Consider the following 21,723-nt stretch of genomic DNA (forward strand, 5'->3'; position numbering starts at 1 on the left):
CTGGGCACTAAGAAAACACATGTCAGGCACCGGGAAAATAAAATGTTTTTTTATTATGAACTTTTGCATCTTTTAACTCAACAAATGTTACAAATCAGGACTTGATAGTTGCTTTGTTGACTGTCTACACTTAAGAAAGTGATAGACAATATTAATAAAAACTAAGTATAAAAGTATGTAATATGTAATTTTTTTCAAAGAGTCAGTTATACATTTACCAGCACCAAACCTGCTACACAAAAATAGGTAATTCGCCTACTATATCCACTCACAAGGGCACTGATATAAGGAACTAAATAATCTCAAATTGTCGATTTCTTAGAACTCTTGAATCTAGATATCTGTGAATCTGAAAGTCCCCTATATAGAAACTTCTAGAATTTAGGACAGAGATGGGCTCTCTGCTTGGTTAAATGCTTTATAGTTTTGTTGTCCATTGTTTCTTATTTTTGTATTTATTGCCTATTTGTTTAACAATTCCATGTTGAGTTATTGTTACATATGCAAGCATATCTGCTTCTCTAGATAGGGAATGACATTATACCAAATTCTCCTGTCTTTTGCTCACTAAAATACTAAGAATTCAGAAAAGAATAGAGTTTGACCAGTGAGTGAAGACTGAGATGTTAGTTTTGATTGGGGAAGATTTAGAAATCTCCACACAATGAGTCAGAACTACTTCACAGAAAGGTAGAGATGAAGGACAGAAAATGGCCCTGGAGTTAAGAGGATCCGAGTTCAAATGGATGTAGTCTTGTTCATTTACTAGTTATGAGACCTTGAGCAAGGTACTTAATTCTTATTGCCTTCACAAAAAAAGAAAGAAAATTATGTGTTGTATCTAGAATTGAACTAAAATTTATGTTTCCTGATGGGAATGCTTAGGACAATTGGAACTCTGAGATTTGGAATATTTGATTTTATTGGAATTTTTAAATGAAAGCATTTTGTTTTTCCTTAAACTTTAAAGCATAATGCATTTCACTGGTAGCATCTAATGCTAATTAATATGGTTGACACAATGACATTAGGAACATATAATTTTGTTTCTTATAATTAAGCAATTATATAATTATTTTAATAGGTTAAGTGATCTGTCTAATAGACTTTTCCTTCTGTTTCTGCAATAACTTTTTGGTAATTTCTTTTCTTGTGAAATAACATGTATTCTTTTAAAATATGTGAGATTAAGTTTGTTTTTTTTTTTTTTTAGATTTTTGCAAGGCAAATGGGGTTAAGTGGCTTGCCCAAGGTCACACAGCTAGGTAATTATTAAGTGTCTGAGACCGGATTTGAACCCAGGTACTCCTGACTCCAAGGCTGGTGCTTTATCCACTATGCCACCTAGCCGCCCTCCACTATGCCACCTAGCCACCCGAGATTACGTTTTAAAGAAAATTCATTTGCTATTGAAATAAAATGTTTTCTTAGTTACAAGAGACTCATAGAAATTCTTAATGTCTGGTCTCCTTGGGTTGATACATTATCAAAATAATTATCATGAGAGTATTATTCCAATAGATGTTGTGAAATCAAATGTCTTTCTTTACTATTTAATATTGGTCATTAAATATTTCTAATAATATGAGAAAAATTAATATCTAGACTAATGAGAGAAGATTTCATTTGAAATACATATTTTTAAGCTACAGTTTGGGCCAGATAGTCTTTGCATAATTGGCAGGTAATTTCTTTGGCTTAAGAGTCTGCTTAGGTGAATATTCATCAAACCTAACCTGAACATCAGGGAGATTAACTAATTCATCAGTTGACAGCAAGTGTCTTTGGTTCAATTTCCCTCCCAATCTCTAGGACTGTTTTCTAAACAGGAAAGTTTCTCATTTCCTTTACAAATAAGTATGGAGTAGTTTTCTGTTGATTTGCTGATTTGTGTCCCATCACTTCTTGGAGTTTTCATCACAGTTCTTTAATCTTGTGGAATGTCTTGCTAATGAAAGGAACACCATACCACTATTTTTCAATATTCTCTTGAGCTAAGATTGCAGTTAGGTGGTAAATTTTGTCAAGCTCTTTCTAAGCACAGATACATATTAGTTGTAAATATTCATATCCCTACCATTTTCTGTTTTCAAGAACTCCAACACTCAAGACAATTGATGCCAAATATCAGCAGATAGGGTCTAAATATCTTGGCATCAAACATGATAGAATTGTATGTATTTACTAGGAAAATCACAGTATGTGATTGAAATATTTAGTATGTTGATCTCTTGAGTTGAATAAGGTACAGTACACTTCTTGATGTCAGACAAGGATAACTTTCCCTTTAGGAATATACCTTCAAAGTCTCTGACTTGCTCTGAATAAATCTTAATACTAAATACTTCTGCAGTACTATAGCAACCATGGAAGACTTCTGATTTCTGATTGAATATGTCTGTGCTTGACTTCCAATGTCTGATTGAATGTCTATGCTTGTAAAGTGATCAGTTACCATTGATATATGACTTGTGCTTTCACTATCTGCTTTAAAATATAAACAATTAAATGAAGACACATTCCAAAGACTTGTTTGCATTAGTGTTTTTTAAATATACAACATCAGTTGATAGTTCTGTTCTCTTCCTATAACAGATATGTATGCCTGTCTTTTCTTGGTGTTTGCAGTCATATTGGATTAGTAAAATTTGTTTCTAAGTAAATTTTGGGCCCTTTTTTGACCCACATTTTTATGACCTTGTATGTTTGGTATCATAAACTACTTCTTGAAACCTTATGTAGAATTAATGCCAATGCCATAAAAATCTATCATACTGACAGATTTTAGATTAAAACCTTGAAGAGAATGATTCCAAGCAAAACTTCAAAGAAAAACACAGTTTGGGTGCAAATTCAATTAGAATTCCTGGAAGAGAAGAAGCAAGGATTAAAATAGAGAGTTTAGAAAGTTTTTGTTTTATCAATAAAACTAAAATGCTAGGCAAAACAATTGAAAAATATATGAGAACTATGGAAGAAAGAACTGGAAAGAGAATTAATGGCTTGGTATAAGATCCTTTCCCAAGAAACAAACTTCCTGGAAATTAGAATGGACCACTCCATGAGACCACAAATTATAGTAAAACAAATTCAAAAGATTAAAAAAACTGTTGATAAATTTCAGGTTTTCAGAGATGGCTCAGATTTGCCACCTGCAAATGCCGAAATATGCTTTCTCTAGCTATTTATCACTTATTTTTCCAATTACATGAAAAATTAATTTTCAACATTCATCCTATGAGTTCCACAGTTTTTTGACCACTGTCCCTTCCTACCCCTCTCCTCAGTGAACAGACTAATTTAGGTAGTGCAAGTTGCAATCAGGTTTAACTTATTTTCATGTTGTGAAAGAAGAATTAGAAATAAGGTATGTGGGGGGGGATGAGAGAGAGAGAGAGAGAGAGAGAGAGAGAGAGAGAGAGAGAGAGAGAGAGAAACACTATTAAAGAACTTTTCAAAAGTGAACTTTAGGGGCAGTTAGGTGGCAAAATGAATAGAGCACCAGTCCTGGAGTCAGGAGGATCTGAGTTCAAATCTGGACTCAGAAACATAGTAATTGCCTATCTATGTGATCTTGGGCAAGTCACCCCATTGTATTAGTTAAATAAAATTAAAAAAAATAAACCCTATTGTTTTCAGACTCCATAGATTTTTTTTCTCTGAATTTGGGTGGAATTTTCCATAACACGTCTCTCAGGATTGTTCTTGATCATTGAACTGTGGAGAAGTACTGCATCCATCATAGTTGATCATCTTAAAATGTTGTTACTGATTTGTACATGATTCTGCTCACTTCACTCAACATCAGTTCAGGCATGTCTTTCCATGCTTTTCTAAAGTCTGACCACTCACGATTTCATATAGAGCAATAGTCCTCTATAATATCCACACACTATAAATAGTTATGCCATTCCCTAATTGATGGAAATTCCTTCAATTTCCAATTCTTTGCCATTGCAAAGAGAACTGCTAAAATAGTTTTGTATATGTGATCTTTCCCTCCTTTTTAATGATCTCTTTGGAATATAGATCTAGTAATGATCAAAGGGTAGGTAGAATTTTATTTTCTTTTGGGCATAGCTCCAAAGTGGTCTTCTCAATGGTTGGACCAGGTCACAACTCCACCAACAATGCATTTGAGTTCTAGTTTTCTGACATCCTATCCAATATTGATTATTTTTCTTTTCTGTCATTTTAACAAATCTGATAGTTGTTGGGTGGTACTTAAAAGTTGTTTAATTGACATTTCTCTAATCAATAATGATTTGGCAAATTTTTTCATATGATTATAAATAGCATTAATTTCTTCATCTGAAAAATTCCTGTTCATATTCTTTGACCATTTGTCAACTGGGGAATGACTTGTATTCTTATAAATTTGACTCTGTTTTCTATATTTTAGAAATGATTCCTTTAATAGAAATACTAGCTGTGAATATTGTTTTCCAGCTTTCTCTTTTCCTTCTAAATCTTGGTTTTATTGGTTTTATTTGTGCAAAATATTTTTATCTTAATGTAGTAAAAATTATCCATTTGCAATTCATAATGTTTTATCTCTTTTTTGGTAATGAACTTCTCCCCTCTCCATAGATCTGAAAGATAGACTATTCCTTGTTCTCTTAATTGGTTTATGGCATTTCACTTTATGTATAAATTCTGCACCCATTTCTACTTTATTTGGTCAAGGGTATGAGGTGGGGTCTATTCATAATTTTTGCCATATTATTTTTTAGTTTTCTCAGCAGGTTTTTGTCAAAGTTTTTCTCTCAGAAGCTAGAATCTTTGGTTTTATCAAACAACAGATTACTGTAGTCATATCATATTGTTTCTTTTGTACAATTCCTCTGATCCACTTCTAAAGCCAATATTGAATACTTTTGATGACCATCGATTTATAATATAGTTTTAGATCTAGTACAACTTTTTTCATTTTTTTGCAAGGCAAATGGGGTTAAGTGGCTTGCTCAAGGCCACACAGCTAGGTAATTATTAAGTATCTGAGCTCAGATTTGAACCCAGGTACTCCTGACTCCAGGGCTGGTGCTTTATCCACTGCACCACCTAGCTGCCCAACTTTTTGCATTTTTTAATTAATTCCCTTGATATTTTTGACCTTTTTTTTCTCCAGTTGAATTTTGCTTCTGTTTTTTTAGCTTTATAAAGTAAGTTTTTAGAAGTTTGGTATTGAAATTAAATAAGCAAATTTATTTAGTAGAATTGTCATTTTTATTATATTAATTTGGCCTACTCATGAGCAATTGACATTATCCCAGTTTTTTAGGTCTGACTTTTTATGCAATTGAATTCATATTATTTCTGGGTTGTCTATAGTAATTTTCAGTGGAAATTGAAGTGTCTTCATGATATCTTGAGTTGAGAGCTTGTTTCATTCTTTTTTTGTGGGTTCTGTCACTTTAAGGTCTGTTTTTTAATGTTGTTTTGGGAAAAGCTCCAGAAGCTTCCTGGCTTTGCACTACCACCTTGTCTCTATCTATGAAAGTTTTGCCCTTGACTTTAAATAGCTAATATTTGCTATATTAAGCAAAGATCCATTATTCTTCTGCTTTCTTGTATTTTTAGACATAATAAGATTGTATATTTTGTTAATATCTTTTACTGTATCTATTGACATATTTGGTTCATATTGTTTTTGTTATTAATGCCTTTCATATTTATGTTTTTTCAATATTTAATCTGGTATCATTTAACATTCTCATAATGTAAAATATTTCTTTTAGATATGGTTCTACAAACTTAAAGAGGGCTCTTTCTAAAATTTTTGCTTATAGATTAAGATTTCTGGTCATACCACTACCACCAAAAGAAAATGATATCACTTCAATAGTCACCATTTCAATAAACTGGTAAAAACATATTTTGAACAAACAAAAATAGATGACATTGACCTTGGTATTCTCACAAGTGGAATGTGATTCAACACATCACTTTCTACTTAGTGGATATAATACTAAACACAATAATACTTCCCAGATGCATCTCATAGGAAACATTGGCATCTAATAGATAATGTGATTGTAAGGAGAAGAGAGACACAGTATGTAAGCATGACTAAGGCAATATGTGGTGCAGAGTACTGGACTGATTACAGAATCATCCTCTCTAAGCTAAATATTCACATTCAACCAAAGTGGTGGCTCCAAGGCAAAAAAGACTACTAGAAATATTAATGTCAAGAGTTTAGAGTGTCTCTGAGCAGGAACAGTTTGTTGCTAGCTTGAAGGGAAAACCAAGTCAATATATTGGCAGCAGTGGAGTAGAAAAAGAATGGGCAGCTTTCAGAGATCTGGTGTACACCACTGCATTTGATCATCTGAGTAAGAACACTCACAAACATCAAGACTGGTTTGATGAAAAGGATGGAGAAATACAGAAGCTGCTAAATGAAAAAGTCAACATGCTATTTACTGTCCAATAACTTTAGGAAAAATGCTAGGAACAGGACAGAGTTCTATATACAACATTTGTAGATGTGATCAAGGCCTTGTCAGTCATGAGTATTTATGGAAAATTATGTCAAATTATGTCTGTGGTTGCCCAGAGAAGTTCATCAATATTATACATCAATTTCATGATGGCATGTATGCTCAGGTTCTGCATAGTAGATGAAACTCTTGAGATTTCCTGGTCACTAATGGAGTGAAACAAGGATGTGTCCTTGTTCCCATGCTTTTGAGCATTATACTTTCAACCATGTTAGCAAATTCTTTCACTGAGTTTGAACACAGCATCAAGATGCCACACTGATGGCAAATTCTTCAACTTGAAAAGGTTACAAAATGGTGCATGATCTTCTCTTTGCAGATGGTTGTATACACTTAATGCAGCCTGTGAAGCAAAAAAGATGCAAGAAAATATGGATTGATTCTCTTCTGCTTGTGCCAATTTAGGTCTAATAATTAATACCAAGAAAACACAGGTACTCCATCAGCCAACACCACACCATCCATAGATGAAATCATGGTTTATAGGAAATACAGAAGTTTTGAGTATTGTGGACAAATTCATTTACCTTGACAGTGTCCTTTCCAAGGAGGTAAACATTGACAATGAGCTTGACATATGCTTTGCCAGAGAGGCTCCAAAAGAAAGTGTGGAAGAGAAGAGATATTAGATTGACTACCAAATTGAAGGTCTACAGAACCATTGTGCTATGTGTCTATGAAATCTTGGTAGCTTACCAGTACTATGCTAGGAAACTGAATCATTTACATTTAAATTGTCTTAGGAAGATTTTGAAGATCACCTGGCAGAAGAAGATATCAGACACTTGAGGTCCTTTCTCGAACTAAACTGCTGAGCATTCCAATATTACTACAGAGAATGCAACTATGATGGGCTGGACATGTTGTTAGAATGCCAGATATATGCTTGCCAAAAAGACTATTTTATGGAGAACTCAAACAGGTCAAGAGTTCCCAGTGATACCAAGACACCCTGAAGGTCTTAAGAAGTTTAGAACAGATTATATAGCATGGGAGACACTGGCACTGGACTTCCCAGTATGGGGTACCCTCACCAGTGAGGGGGCTTTATTCTATGAAGAAGGCAGAATTGAAGTAGCTCAAAGGAAATGTGACATATGTAAGTTTACAGTAAGCACCCCAGGTGTGCACATGGAATATTTGTGCCCAACCTGTGTGAGAGCATTCTGAGCTTGTATTGGTCTGTTCAGTCACAGTTGGACATGCTGGGATTTTTCCCAAACATAGTGATGTCATTTTGGTCTTCTTCAATAATGGACAAGAATCAACCAAGAATATAATGACACATGATGTGATTTTTCTCTTTATTAGGTGACTATGTGAAGAAGGTAACAAGATAACTAGGTGAGCAAGCAAGTAGCCATTTTGGATAAATTTCAGTATTTTAAGTTCTATTTCAATAATCAAGTAGTCCAGACTCAGGAGCACTTTGTTAGAAAGATCCCTTTGGGGAGTGGAGGAAACTTTTTCTTTTTCCCTGTCCAAAATGACCTTGTCTTTAAATCTTCTGGACCTGCAGGAGACAATGTTTCCTGTCATAAGCAAAGTGGACCAAAGAAGAGAAATAGTCACCAGAGAGAAAAAAATAGCTTCAAAGAGCATGACTTCTTGAAGTACAGAAGATATGTGATTATGGATTCAAGAAAAGCAGACTCTCAGAGCTCAGCTGCATGACCAACCCAGAGGAAATGATATACCCAAGGGGAAATTGACTTTAGCTGAGTTAAACTCTATAAGGAGAGATATTATACCTAGACCATGCTATCTTGAGAGTTATGGTTACTCTTTGCTACACATGCATCCTATACATGTCTTCTACAATTAAAACTAAAACTAAACCCCCTCTTCCCATTAATGTTTTCTTGATAGTATATACTAATATTTATATAATATACATATAATTATATATAATAAGTATGTACTAATGTTTTTGGATAGTATGTGCCATGTTTTTTGGGAACCCCAAAGTTGCATCACCTTTTTTAAGTATATTACATTGATGAATGTCTGTGCTACATGCTAATTCTCTGTTGACTGTTAAGTAGAAGCATGTACATGAATGGAGGCTATGATAACAAGAGCAGCCACTCAGATGATTGCCCCTTGTACTTGAAATAATAGCCACCTTCTGGAGTCCCAATTTCTAAGTGTGAAAGATAAGTGCAATTTAGAGGATTAACCCAGAGAGGGAACTACTCTTATAATTCCTCTTTACCTTAATTTAATTAGGGAATAGTGATAGTGTTTCTGACATTTTTTCTTTTTTGGTACGTGCAGTACATGTGTGTCTGTGCATGTGCATGTGTGTATGCATATGTGTGTGGAAGATGATAAAGTAGTAAGCAATATATATATATATATATATATATAATATTATTCCCTCCAAAACTTCCAAATATACAGAAAACACACCAAACTAATATTAATGGGGAAATTCAAGAAAACAAATTACAATAAATCATTTTTTTCCTGGTCCAAGTCAGCATAGAGAGATAATTAGAGAGGGCCATGGGCACAGGTGATGAAGTTTGAACAGAATGACTGAGGATAAAAGTACCTAGCACCAAGGAAGAGGTTGTACTATAAAATAAGAGGTCCCAGATCCCAGCATGTTAAATGTTATAAGCATGTTAGCTTTTGACGCAATTTCATGTTCTGGGAAGATTAAGAAGAGTCCTACACCCAAGGGTGATGTTCAGGAAAATGAACTATTCGTTTAAATTCAGGAGGTATATATGAAAAGAGGAACAAGTACAAAAACAAACAACCCCAGCAGTAGAGGAAGTCTCAGTTTTAGTTTTTAGACCAATCTGAAACCTGTAGAGGAACAACCAGAGCTGGAGTCTCAGACAAATAATGAACATGAAATTCTCTTATTCTGAGAGTAGAGCTTCCTAACTGGAAAATAAGATTTTTGTCTTAGATCAAACTCCTTTGGAAGTACAGAAATCTTGAAAGTCCTGAATCTGCTATTCTTGAGATCCCAGAAAACCAAAAAAACCTCATTAACCCAAGAAACAGCAACCCAGACCTCCTCTCTATAAGTATACAGAAGTTGACCCAGAAGTTGACATTATATATAAAGTCAAGAAACAGACTGAAAGAATGCAAACAAACAAACAAACAAAAATTCCATCATTAAAAAAAAACTCTGGAGTGAAAGGGATGTTCAAAATACAAACATAAAAAAAGAGAATGACTCCAAAACATCTACCAGAAAATTTTCAAAGAAACACATGGCTTGGGTGCAGTTTCAGTTAGAATTCCTGGAAGAGATGAAGTCAGAATTACAAGAAAGAATTTAAAATATTTTTATAGAAAGATTTAAAGAAAGGAATCATAGATACTAAAATATTTATAGTAGCTCTTTTTTGTGGTGGCACAGCATTAGATACTGAGGAGGTACTCATCAACAGGAGAATAACCAAATATGATGTAAAATCATTTTTCTTGGGGGCAGCTAGGAGGCACAGTAAATAGAGTACTGGCCCTGGAGTCAGGAGGACCTGAGTTCAAATCAGAACTCAGATATTTAATTGCCTAGCTGTGTGACCTTGAGCAAGTCACTTAACCCCATTGGCTTGCAAAAGAAAAGAAAAGAAAATCATTGTGCTTTAAGAAGTCATGAAAGGACATGGTTTAACAAAAACCCAGAAACAAAATGAAATGAATAGAACCTGGAGAACAATTTATAAAGTAACACAGATATATTGTAAAGAAAATCAACTGGAAAAAATTTAGTAATTCAGTTTAACTTAGTATTACCATAATTCCAAAGGTCCCATAATGAATAAAATGAATAATATTCTTCATATCCAGATAGAGAACTGATGGACTCAGAGTATAGATTGAAGCAATTTTTATCGCTTTCTTTTATTTGTTTTTATTGGGGGGCGGTTGGGAGAAGGCTAATGTAGAAATTTGGTTTGTATGACTTCATATTTGTAATGGGGTTTGCATTTCTTCATTTCTCAGTGGCTCAATTTAGGGGATGTAAGAAGGAAGAGAATTTGAAACTGAAGATAAAATTTGATAAAAGAATAAAACATTTTTATAAGTGAAATGAAAATACTAGAGGGAAAAATTGCAAAGAAATGAGAACTATAAAAGGAAGAATTGGAAAGCAGATTAACAATGTGACACAAGAAATAGAAAACCTAGCTGAAGTAATTCCATGAGGTCATAAGAAATATTAAAACAAAATCAAAAAATCAAAAAAGAAGGAAATGCAGAGTATCTCAATTAAGTAAACTATTTTTCTGGAAATAGAAAAAAAATTAAGAGTTTTTGATTTATCTGAAAAACTTTGACCAAAAAAGGAGCCAGAAAGCCTATTCTCATATCATTTAGAATCAGAAAGCAAAACAGAAGTAGAAAGAATTTACTGAATGAAATGAAATGAATGAAAACACTCAGGAACATTATAGTCTTAATCTAGAGCTTCCAAGTCTGAAGCAGCCAGAAAGAAGGAATTAAAATCCAGAGGAGTAACAATAAGAATTTGACATTTTCATAGCCACCATTATAAAGAAATGGAGAAAGCTTAAAATGTAGTATTCCAGAAGGTCATAATTATATGTTTATATACAAAAAAACCTTGGGCAAAAAATGGATTATAGTTTCCCCTAAAAATGAATTATTAATGAAATAGAGAACTTCTGAGCAATTCTGATGAAAAAATCAGAATTTCATAGAAATATTGAGGTTTAAAAACAAAAATTAAGAGAAATATAAAGGTAAACACAAATGAACAATCAAGGAAGACTAAGAAGCATAAAAACATTTACATGAAAAAAACAAGATGACTCAAGTGTTTCTTCTGAATCCTATAATCATCAGGAGTCATAAAGTGAAGAGGAAAGGTAAGGGAAGTTTGAAAAAAAATATGTCACATAATCAGGTTGCAAAATTAAACAAATTACAAAGACGAAGAAAGTGGGGGGGCTGACACTTGAATCTCTTATTTGAACTAATTTGGGTACAGAAATAAATTTCATTTAATGAGGAAATGGGAGAGAATGGAAAAGAGAATTAGAGAGAAGGTAGATTAAGGAAGAGATTAGTCTTGAGCAAAACCAACTATAACTAAGGATCTAGAAAAACATTCTTTTTGATGTAGCAAAGAATGGGAATCTGAATGGGTGCCCCAAAATTGTGGAATGGTAGGACAAGTTATAGAGGCAATGAGGTGACAGAGTGCTGGAATCAGAGACAAGGAGATGAGTTCAAAATTGACTTCAGACACTCACTAGCTATATGACCCTCATTGCCTTAATCCACAGGAGAAAAAAATAGTAAAACCTCTAGTGTCTTTGCCAAGAAAACACAAAATGGGGACAGAGTCAAATAGGACTAAATGACTAAAGAAGAGTAAATGCTGTGAACTGATGAAATACCATTCCTGTGTAAGAATTTGATGAAAAGGATGGTTTGAAAGAAACTTGGGAAGATCTGTGTGAACTGATACAGAGGGAAGTAAAAAAGAACCAGAAGAGCAATTCATACAATAACACCAATATAGTAATGGTAAACAGTTTTGAAGAAATTAGGATCTCTCATTAGCATAATGATAAACCATGACTCTAGAGGTTTAGTGATGAAATATGCTAATATCTCCTGATAGAGACTAAAATCTGCAGAATGAGACTTTTTTTTGAACTTATATGAGAGTGAAAATTTCTTTTGTTTTGCTATACATATTTGTAAGAAGGATCTTTTTTCTTTTGTTCTCCCTAGGGAGGGAGTGTTGGGGTGGAAGGGAAAAGGGGCAAATTTTTGCTGGTTGAAAAAAATAAGTAAAAATAAAGTTAATTTTGGAAGAGAAATATCTATTGATAACAAGTAAATATTCAAAATTTTCTGAACTAGACCAGATAATTTACCCAAAGACTGTCTCATTTTCTTTTCCTTTGAAAGAAAAGGAACATGTCTCCAACATATTCATTTAGCTACTTTATCAGAGTCTGATGAAAGGAACATGTTCTAGAAAGGATAGATCTTCATAAAAACATTTAAGAATAATCACTATTAGTGTCAATATGAAACAATCATGGTTAGAATAATTAATTTGACCATGTTTTAACTTTCCCTGGATAAAAACTATTTTTTCTAATTCCTCAGGTGAATTTTATCTCCCCATTGCTTTGATTTTTAAATTAAATAACAAAAAGGAGATCTGGGAATTGATCTGGGATCATTCTGTTTTAAAAAGCCCTTTTGTCAAACATTTTTTATCCCTAGCACCATTGTTTTTACTCTAGAATACTGGCACATTTCCAAAAGGCTACAAAGCATCCACTGATATGTGTTTGTATTTAAAAGGAGGCAACAATACATTTTAAACAGAACAAATATGCCCTTACTGAGATTGTCTATCCTGTGATAAATACTTTCTAAACTACTATAGTAGTCCTACCAAATCCCTTGTAAGTGGTCAGGGCATAAATGAAGCTCTTGGTGGGTAGTTTAACCTATTCATGCACTCTTTTTGAACAATTTTCATTATTTCTCAAAAATACTGTTTTTGGCAAACATTTGATACTTGAAATAAAAAATACATGAGTCACCTACTGGGATAGGAACAGTGTGTAATTCATTGAATTTAGCTAAATTATGAGTCATCCATCAATAGTACTCATAGTGAATATACTTGTTATAATTTCATATGTTACAAACAAAGCTAGGTATGCTTTTCAAGATTCTTGAAGCGTGTTTCCTCAGGGGGAGTTTTGGACTTTGGTGTTTTTCATTTTAGTGGTGACTGGGAAGATTGTCAATTTTGCTTTCCAGTGAAGACAAGGCTTATCCTTGTCAGGGAGTGTACAAATCTGGAAGATGCTGAAACCTCGGTGGAGAAAAAGTAAGACAACCTAAAGCCTTTAGTGTGAGCTTATGGTTTAAGGTCAGGGTTTTCCTCAAGCAAGAGCTAAATCCACTTTCAAATCAGATTCAGGTTGCCAATAATCACACAGTTTTTCTTATATTAAGGATGAGCAAATTAAAGACCTATATGTGACACTGCCCTCTATTGGATAATGTTGACATGTGAACAAATTAGGTCTTCTGATGGAGGCAAGTGGGTGACCAGTGAAGATAGTCTGCTGTGAATGCTTGGATTAGAATCAATTTTCTGTGGTTCACTGTGCAAGCTAAGGAAACTTTCTTTTAAATCAATAGAGGCTTAGAATTTTAACATTAAAGTTCCTAACTTTAATACTTGCTATGTCCATGGTAATGTAATAGATTCCTGTAGGTTTCTGGCTTGACATATACTATTTGTTTATACTGCTAGATCTCTCCATCTTTCCAATAAGTGAAATATTCCCTGAGATAGCAACATTAAACTCTATTCTGTTACTTCTTTCTCCTCTCCCTCCACATACATTGCTATACATCATTGAAGAATGTAATTCCTCCTTTTCATTTGAACATTACCAGAAATGGGAAATAGCAGATTTTTTATTTTGTTATCAAGATGAGACTCCAAGATTCTCTGCAAACCATATTTGAAAAAAAAGTCCATCCAGTCAGATTTATACAGCATGCCTAGATAAACTGCTTTTTAGTTTGCTCTAGTATTTGTTTTGGTAAAAACAATTTTCAGTCTAACTAAATTGATTTCATGCTATTAAGGATAAGAGTATTTTGGAAACTAAGAGTAGGGTCCAAAAATCAAGAGACCTATGTTCTTTTGATAGACTTGAGCCAACAAGATAACTTCTTTCGACCTTGGGTTCCTCGTTTGTAAAAGGAAGAATCTTCCTTTTCCTCCTAATATCAGTATAGGGAACATATGACATAAACACTATTTTTATAACATTTTGGGAAAGGAGTCCATTGAGATAATTGACATTATGTTAAAAAGCACTGGGAGCAGCTTTGAATGATTAATTTTAACCTATAAAGAATTCTGAATGAACTCTTTGTATAATTTCTTTTGGGCCAGCAGATGGCACACTTACACAATTGACATAACCTTTAGATTCCCTGGAGGCTATTGATTAGAGTCCAGGAACTAGTTACTCTTGAAGTAAATGGCAATATTTTTAACATTTACTAGCAAAAATAACTAGTGTACTTTTGGAACTGTTGCCTTTACTTATATTTAAAGGTATTCAGGAAGACTTTTTAAAATACTTTCCAAAAATAATTTATTTTCCCCTAAACATCAAACACTCTTTACAAAACTGTCCCAATTTCTTTTTTCTTTTTCTTTTTTTCTGACTTTAGCAAGGTAATGGTGTTAAGTGACTTCTTCAAGGTCACAGCTAGTAAGTATCAAGTATCTGAGGCTGGATTTCAATTCAGGTTCTCCTGACTACAGGGCCAGTACTCTAACCACCTGGTTTATCCTTCCCCCACCCCTCAACTGCCCTAATTTCAAGAAACTATGGTGAGTTCCTATGTTCTTAGATTTAAAGCAGTAAGGGAAATTTAGGGATTTTTTAATCCTACTCTCTCAGTTTAAACATAAGGAAACTGAGACTTAGAGTGCTTAAGGGGGAAAAAAAGCTGCAATTTAAAATAATTTCTCTTAAATCAGGATTTGTTCTATTTTACTATACTGCCTTCTAATGAAACCTTAGAAAGTGAAATTATAGGATTCTAAAGCTAGAGCTGGAAGGAACCTTAGGGCCATTTAATTCAATCCCTTAATTTTATGGATAAGAAAACTAGGATCTAGAGAGGATGAATCACTTGCTCACATTGATAGAAATGGTAAGAGAAAGGAACAGAATCTAGGTCTTCTGTTGCAACCATTACGGCTGTCCAACATTATTCACACAATGCATCCTGTACCATTCAGGTTTGAATAATATGATTGAGGGAGAAGAGGGTAATACATAAACTGTTGGTTTCCAAACCTTAGAGGAGAAGATGTGTAATTTGATGATTCTTATCCCTTGAGTATGATATAATCTTTTAAAATGACATTTCTGATGCTTAAGACTTTTTGATCTGTGATCTTCCATTTTGCTCCTCTTTCCTTATATTTAGCATGTCTAAAGTACTCTTGGTTCCCATCTTGGGGAATCCTGTTTTATCCTGTAAAATAGGAACTAAAATGACTAATAACAAATCTTTGATAGTCATTGATTATCTCTTTTCTAGGGTAACAAGTTCTGAAGTATGTTCATTTCTGTACCATAGGCTGTTCTAATGAAACTGGAAAATTTGCTCGTGTCAGCTTTGAATATATCAGCTTGTGAGATTTCTGGTTTTGAAAATAAGGGACTTTTAAAGCCCATATAAAAAAAGAGAGGCTCCTTAGAAATGGAAAGAATATAGAAATCAAAGAAGTATAATTAAGTATGATCATACTTTACTTTGGAATATATACTGCAACGCAGGGTGTCTTGGTGATATGGGAAAGACCTACATCTTTTTTTTTTTAAGGAAGATTTTATTTATTTTAAGTTTTCCAATTTTTCCCCTAATTTTGCTTCCCTCCTCCACCCCCAAGAGAAGGCAGTCTGTTATTCTTTACATTTTTTCTATGGTATACATTATCTAAATGGAATGTGATGAGAGAAAAATTGTATCCTTAAGGAAGGGAAATAAAGCATAAGAGATAACAAAATTACATAAAAAAGACAACAGTTTTTTTCTTACATTAAAGTCTTTGGTTTTTGTTTAAACTCCACAATTCTTTCTCTGGATACATATGGTAATCTCCATTGCAGATAGCCCCAAATTGTCCCTGATGGTTGCACTGATGGAATAAGCAAGTTCATCAAGGGAAAGACCTACATTTTAAAGGTCAAAGACTCCCACTATATTGTCATACTGTTCCTTTGTTATCAGGTCACTTGATTCAGATGGTTCTGGAAGAGTTAGTGAAAATAGTGTCTTTGCACAATATTCCCTTACTTTAATTTAAATTACATGCATGCCATGATGACATTTATTTGATGGTTTTCTTTGAGAATGAAGGACAGCAACTACCACAGAAACATGATGAAATAAGAAGTGAAAGTCAATAACTTTCATTTATTGTCATTGTATATAACAGGAAAATGAAGCTCAGAGAGTATTAAGAGGTAAAATTTGGGGCAACTAGGTGGCTTAGTGGATAAAGCACCAGCCCTGGAGTCATGAGTACCTTGGTTCAAATCTGGTCTCAGACAATTAATAATTACCTAGCTGTGTGGCCTTGGGCAAGCCACTTAACCCTGTTTGCCTTGCAAATAAAACCAACCTAAAAAAAGGAGGTAAAATTTGAGTTTTCTTACTCTTAAGAGCAGAGGTCTTTCCATTACACTAGGCTACCTCTACAAATCTGTTTGTTATAATAGAAAAATGCTATATTTGATGCTAAGGTGGGTCATCCTCTAAGAATTCTAGAGGTAGCTGTAGTGGGGGAAAGGCATTCTTAGTTACATAACTCTTGAGCCCCCATTGGTGTGTTTTTCATTTTATAAATCAGTCAGCTGAACTTTATTCACTTTCAGTCATAAACATTCACTAAACAGAAGACAAAGCACGAATATTAAGATAATAGTGCCTTAGTAAATCAGGGACACATTCTCTCACTGAAGCATGGTGTCTACTGTGGGACTGTGAGCAAAAATTTATAGAACAATAGCAATAATATGTATAAACAATTCACGTGCCTAAAGCAACTCCTTATCTCCCTCAGCATTGATCTAGATATTAATTTATAATAAACACTGCTCCACTAAAATTATTTTTTCTAGGCTGCTAAAGTAACATTATACTCTTTTAGTAAGAGCAGAAACTCTAAACCTGGAATCTCCTGATTCCTTTTACAAATTTATGATCTTGGCTGTGGTCCTTGAAGTCAAAACAGAAATCCCTGTCTTTTGGGTGAGACTCTGATGGTTTTCCACTTCTCAGGCAGTAAGTGGTGGTACAGAGAAAGGCAAAGATAAAATTATCCTTCCTGTAATGCTTTCTTCCAAGCAACAAAATCAAAGTCTTTTCTTCATCCAGACAGCTCTTCCAAGTTACATGTGACAGTGCAAACTCTGATATCCTTTTCCAGACCCAAGAAGAGAACTCTATGTACTTTAAGGACAGTATCAATTTTCTACTACCACAGCAAAGCAAAATCTCTTCATTGAATGGTAATAAATTAAAACCCAATTTTTACCAGACAATATACAATCAGGAACTTGCATTCATTCAATAGCTACCAAACAGTTCTAGAACTCAAGATTTCCCACACATTAATGTTAAAGTCCTCATGTCAGTAATATGCAAATTATATGTTGAGAAATAGAGTTCACTTAAACCATTTTATATCTAAGTGCTATTTGTGGAACTACTTCTTCAGCAATTCTTTCAAAATTGCCCTTGCTTTTTTTTCCCCTTTAAACTAATAAAACTGTCCACATTTGAAAAAAAAGTATCCTCTTAGAGATATATGGGAGAATAGTAATGGCCACATGCCATGGCAATAAGTATTAGCATATATTATCAAAGAAGTTCGAAAATATTCATTGAAAATAATTAAAAATGGGTTAGATAACAAGTTTTTTGGTTTGTGCCTTAGATGCCTTAGATGTGTTCCTGACTTGAACTTTAAAATTTAAAATGATAGAAAAGAAAGCTTAAGTCTAGATTAAGTGAAGGATCAACATTTGTGGATCCACATAATCACTCTGAATGTTCTCTGCAAAGCATCATCCATTTACAACTATTATCAATTATCCTGCTTGACAAAACTGTATCTCTTCATTTTAGATAATTCTTGCAGCATCAAAGCAGTGATTAACTAAAATGGTCAAATAACACGTCCCCTTTCCTGCCCATTTGTTATACTAGAAAGCACCACTTTCTGGGAACTTCTTTCAACTTTTCAGAAATATAAATGGGGACATTTTTTTTTAAAAAAGTACTGGTGTCAAATTCAAATAGGAAGAATATCTTTGCATTTTGTTATTATATTTTGTATTAAACATTTTCCAAATGCACATCAATATTATTTTTTAGGAAGAAATCTGAATTAAAATCATACTGTTAGAGCATGTGAATATTAACAATGTTCACAAAGTGTTTCTCAATTTTGGGAAGGAAGATTCTGCAAAAGCAACCAATAATAAGGAATTTAAATGAAACTATAGAATCTCAATGGTTAATGAGTTTCAAATATTTAAATGGCTCAAGAGTATATTATTTTTTGGAAGAAAAATAATGGGAATATTTTTAGTGGAATAATAGAGTAAAAAAAGTCCTGAGTTCAAATACTATTTACTAATGTTTCAGATTTGTCATCTGCAAAATGGATATAACTGTTGTGCCACAATTTCACAGAATTTCAGAGGAAGAAAGGGATTCGCTGACCATCTAGTTCTTAAAAAAAAACCATTGCAGTTTATTTCTATGATATAGTTAATCTAGCCTTCACTTCAAGACCTCCAGTGCCAAAGCCCCTACTACTTTTGAGACAATTTATTTGTAATATTTTCAGTACCTTTTAAAAATGTCTATTTTGAGTAAAGACTTTTTCTTTTAACATATTCCTCCTATTCTCTCTCTCAGCAAATTAAAAAAAATAAGCAATCCCCCCAAAAACAAATCCCCCAAGAAATAGCTACATTGATCAACAAAATAAAATTCCCATATTAACCATGTTCAAAATGTATGCATTTTTCTGCTTTTTAAGGTCATTATTTTTCTATCAGAAGGTAAATATCTTCTAAATATTTTATTATCCCTGCATGATCAGAGTACTATAATATTTCAAAACTGTTTTCTCTATAATATCATTGTGAAAATTGTCTAATCCCTTTTTAATATAAGAGCTTAAGTCTTTTAAAAACTATTATATAAACTGAGTCTCAAACAAAACATCACCATTTCTTCAAGCAATATTCATATACTATGGATATGATTCTCCATCATTCTTTTTGCCTTCCTCTGGATGCAGTAATGTTTCTGAACTGCGCATCTCAGAACTAAACAAAAATCTATTATATATGTGATCTTTCCAAGGTAGAATCTTTTTCACATAAATCTTTTTGTTGTTATTGGCTTCTCTTTTTGGACTCAGCTCATTTTGAGATTTAATACTTGACACTATTCTTATATAACAATGCCACATTTATGTATTCATTTTTCCCTGCCTGCCCTAGTTTTCATCTTCTGCATGACTTTTTAAATTTGTTGAACATTTGCAATGTTTTCTTTATGCAACATTCACCTTTCCTCCTCTTTGGAATTGTTTACTTTTTGCCTTAAGAAGTGTCAACTCCGGGCGGCTAGGTGGCACAGTGGATAAAGCACTGGCCCTGGAGTCAGGAGTAGCTGAGTTCAAATCCGACCTCAGACACTTAATAATTACCTAGTTGTGTGGCCTCGGGCAAGCCACTTAACCCTTGCAAAAAATCTAAAAAACAAAGTGTCAACTCAACTCCTAAAGTTCTAAATCATAGATTTCAAGGTACATTTCAGATATTGACTGTTGTTTCCTCTCATTTTCTATTACAGTAAGTTCCTCTGAATATTTTCATCATTTCCTCTCTAGAATTAGTTCCTTCATATTGCAGAGAATGAGATGCAGAATATAATTTTCCTTCACCTTGTGAATGATTAAATTGCCATTAAGTTAAGAAATACAAAGTTCTTTGATTTTCATCTCTTGCAGATACTCTTCATTTGAAGTCCTTCATTATGATTATACAATACAAATATCATGCTTGCAATTTGATTCCTGAACTTATCATTTTATTTTTCTGCCTAAGGGATGTTGATTTTAGTGAAAGTGTCATTTTTATTTACATTTTTATTGATTTTTACTCAATGCTCTCAGCCATGCTTCTTACTTCTTATTCTCTCCTCAGTCCTTGGACTTCTTTATATGAATATATCTTCTTAATGTGTAAAGCTACTTCACTGTGTCCAGTCCCCCCAAAACCTATTCAGGTTCATATTTAAAAATTAGGTGAATATAAAGTCAAATTCTAGTCATGTTCTCATTCCATCATAATCAAAAACAATAATTTGTTCAACTATTCCCCAACTGATGGAAATCCCTTCATTTACTAATTTCCAATTTCTTACCACCAGAAAAGAACTGCATAAATATCCTTGAAACATATTGGCTCTTTCTCTATTTGTTTTTCAACTTTTTGGGATATAGACACAGTAGTGGCATTGTTAGGTCAAAGGGCATACATAATTTAATAACCCTTTGGACAAAGTTCGAAATGTCTCTACAAAATGGTTGAATTAGTTCAAACTCCACCAATAATGCATTAATGTCTCATTTTCCCTACATCTCTTCCAATATTTGTTACTTTCCTTTTTCTCCTATTAGTCAATCTAATAGGTATAAGGTATCAGAATAGTTTTAATATCATTTCTCAAATCAATAGTGAATTAGAAAACTTTTTGATATAGCTATAGAAGCATTGATAACCTCATCTAAAAACTGTTCATATTCTTTGATCATTCATCAATTGGGGAGTGTCTCCTATTTTTATAAATTTGACTCAGTTCTTTATGTTTTAGAAATGAGGCCTCTATCAGAGAGGCTAAAGCAATTATTTTCTTCAAAGTTCTTTCTAGATTAACTCCATCAAGAGGACAAAATTGATAACACAGTCCATTTATCTTTCTTACCTTTTTGGTGAAGAGAAATATCCTATCACCTTCCCCTCATATCTACTGAAGGTTAAATTAGTTTTTTTTCTTAAAAGATATTGAGACTTTCCTCAAGATTTGACTCAGGGGAATAAAGACGCAGAGTGTTGAAATAATTTCCTTATTTTCTGAGTATAAAGCAACCACAAGAATCTCCAGGTTTGATCTGATGTTTATTTTATGGAGCACCATGGTTAACTGAGGCATGAAAATTTCACCCAGCAGAATCAATTTTGGGATCCTAAATGTCTATTCTTAGTAAAGTATCTGCCTGCTATGACTAAGTAAATTGCTTTCCATAAACAATTGAATGATTTACAGATGTCTAATTTTCTTCCAATATTAAACTAGAAGACTGACCTGAATCATGGCCAATTCAGAAGACCTTAGAGGAAAACAGTAACAGAAATGGTTCTCCTGACGCTAAAGTGTAATTTCATATTAATTATTTTATATTTATATATTCTATTTTTAATAATTTATATATTTATATAATTTATAGTTTATTATACTTTAATTATATGTACTATGTGTGAATATATGTATACATGGTGTGTATTTATGTATCTGTCTATGTATCTAAATGTCATTCCTAAATAGATAAATGATCAAA

The sequence above is a fragment of the Macrotis lagotis genome, chromosome 1, assembly GCF_037893015.1.
Source record: "Macrotis lagotis isolate mMagLag1 chromosome 1, bilby.v1.9.chrom.fasta, whole genome shotgun sequence".
Classification (NCBI taxonomy): domain Eukaryota; kingdom Metazoa; phylum Chordata; class Mammalia; order Peramelemorphia; family Peramelidae; genus Macrotis; species Macrotis lagotis.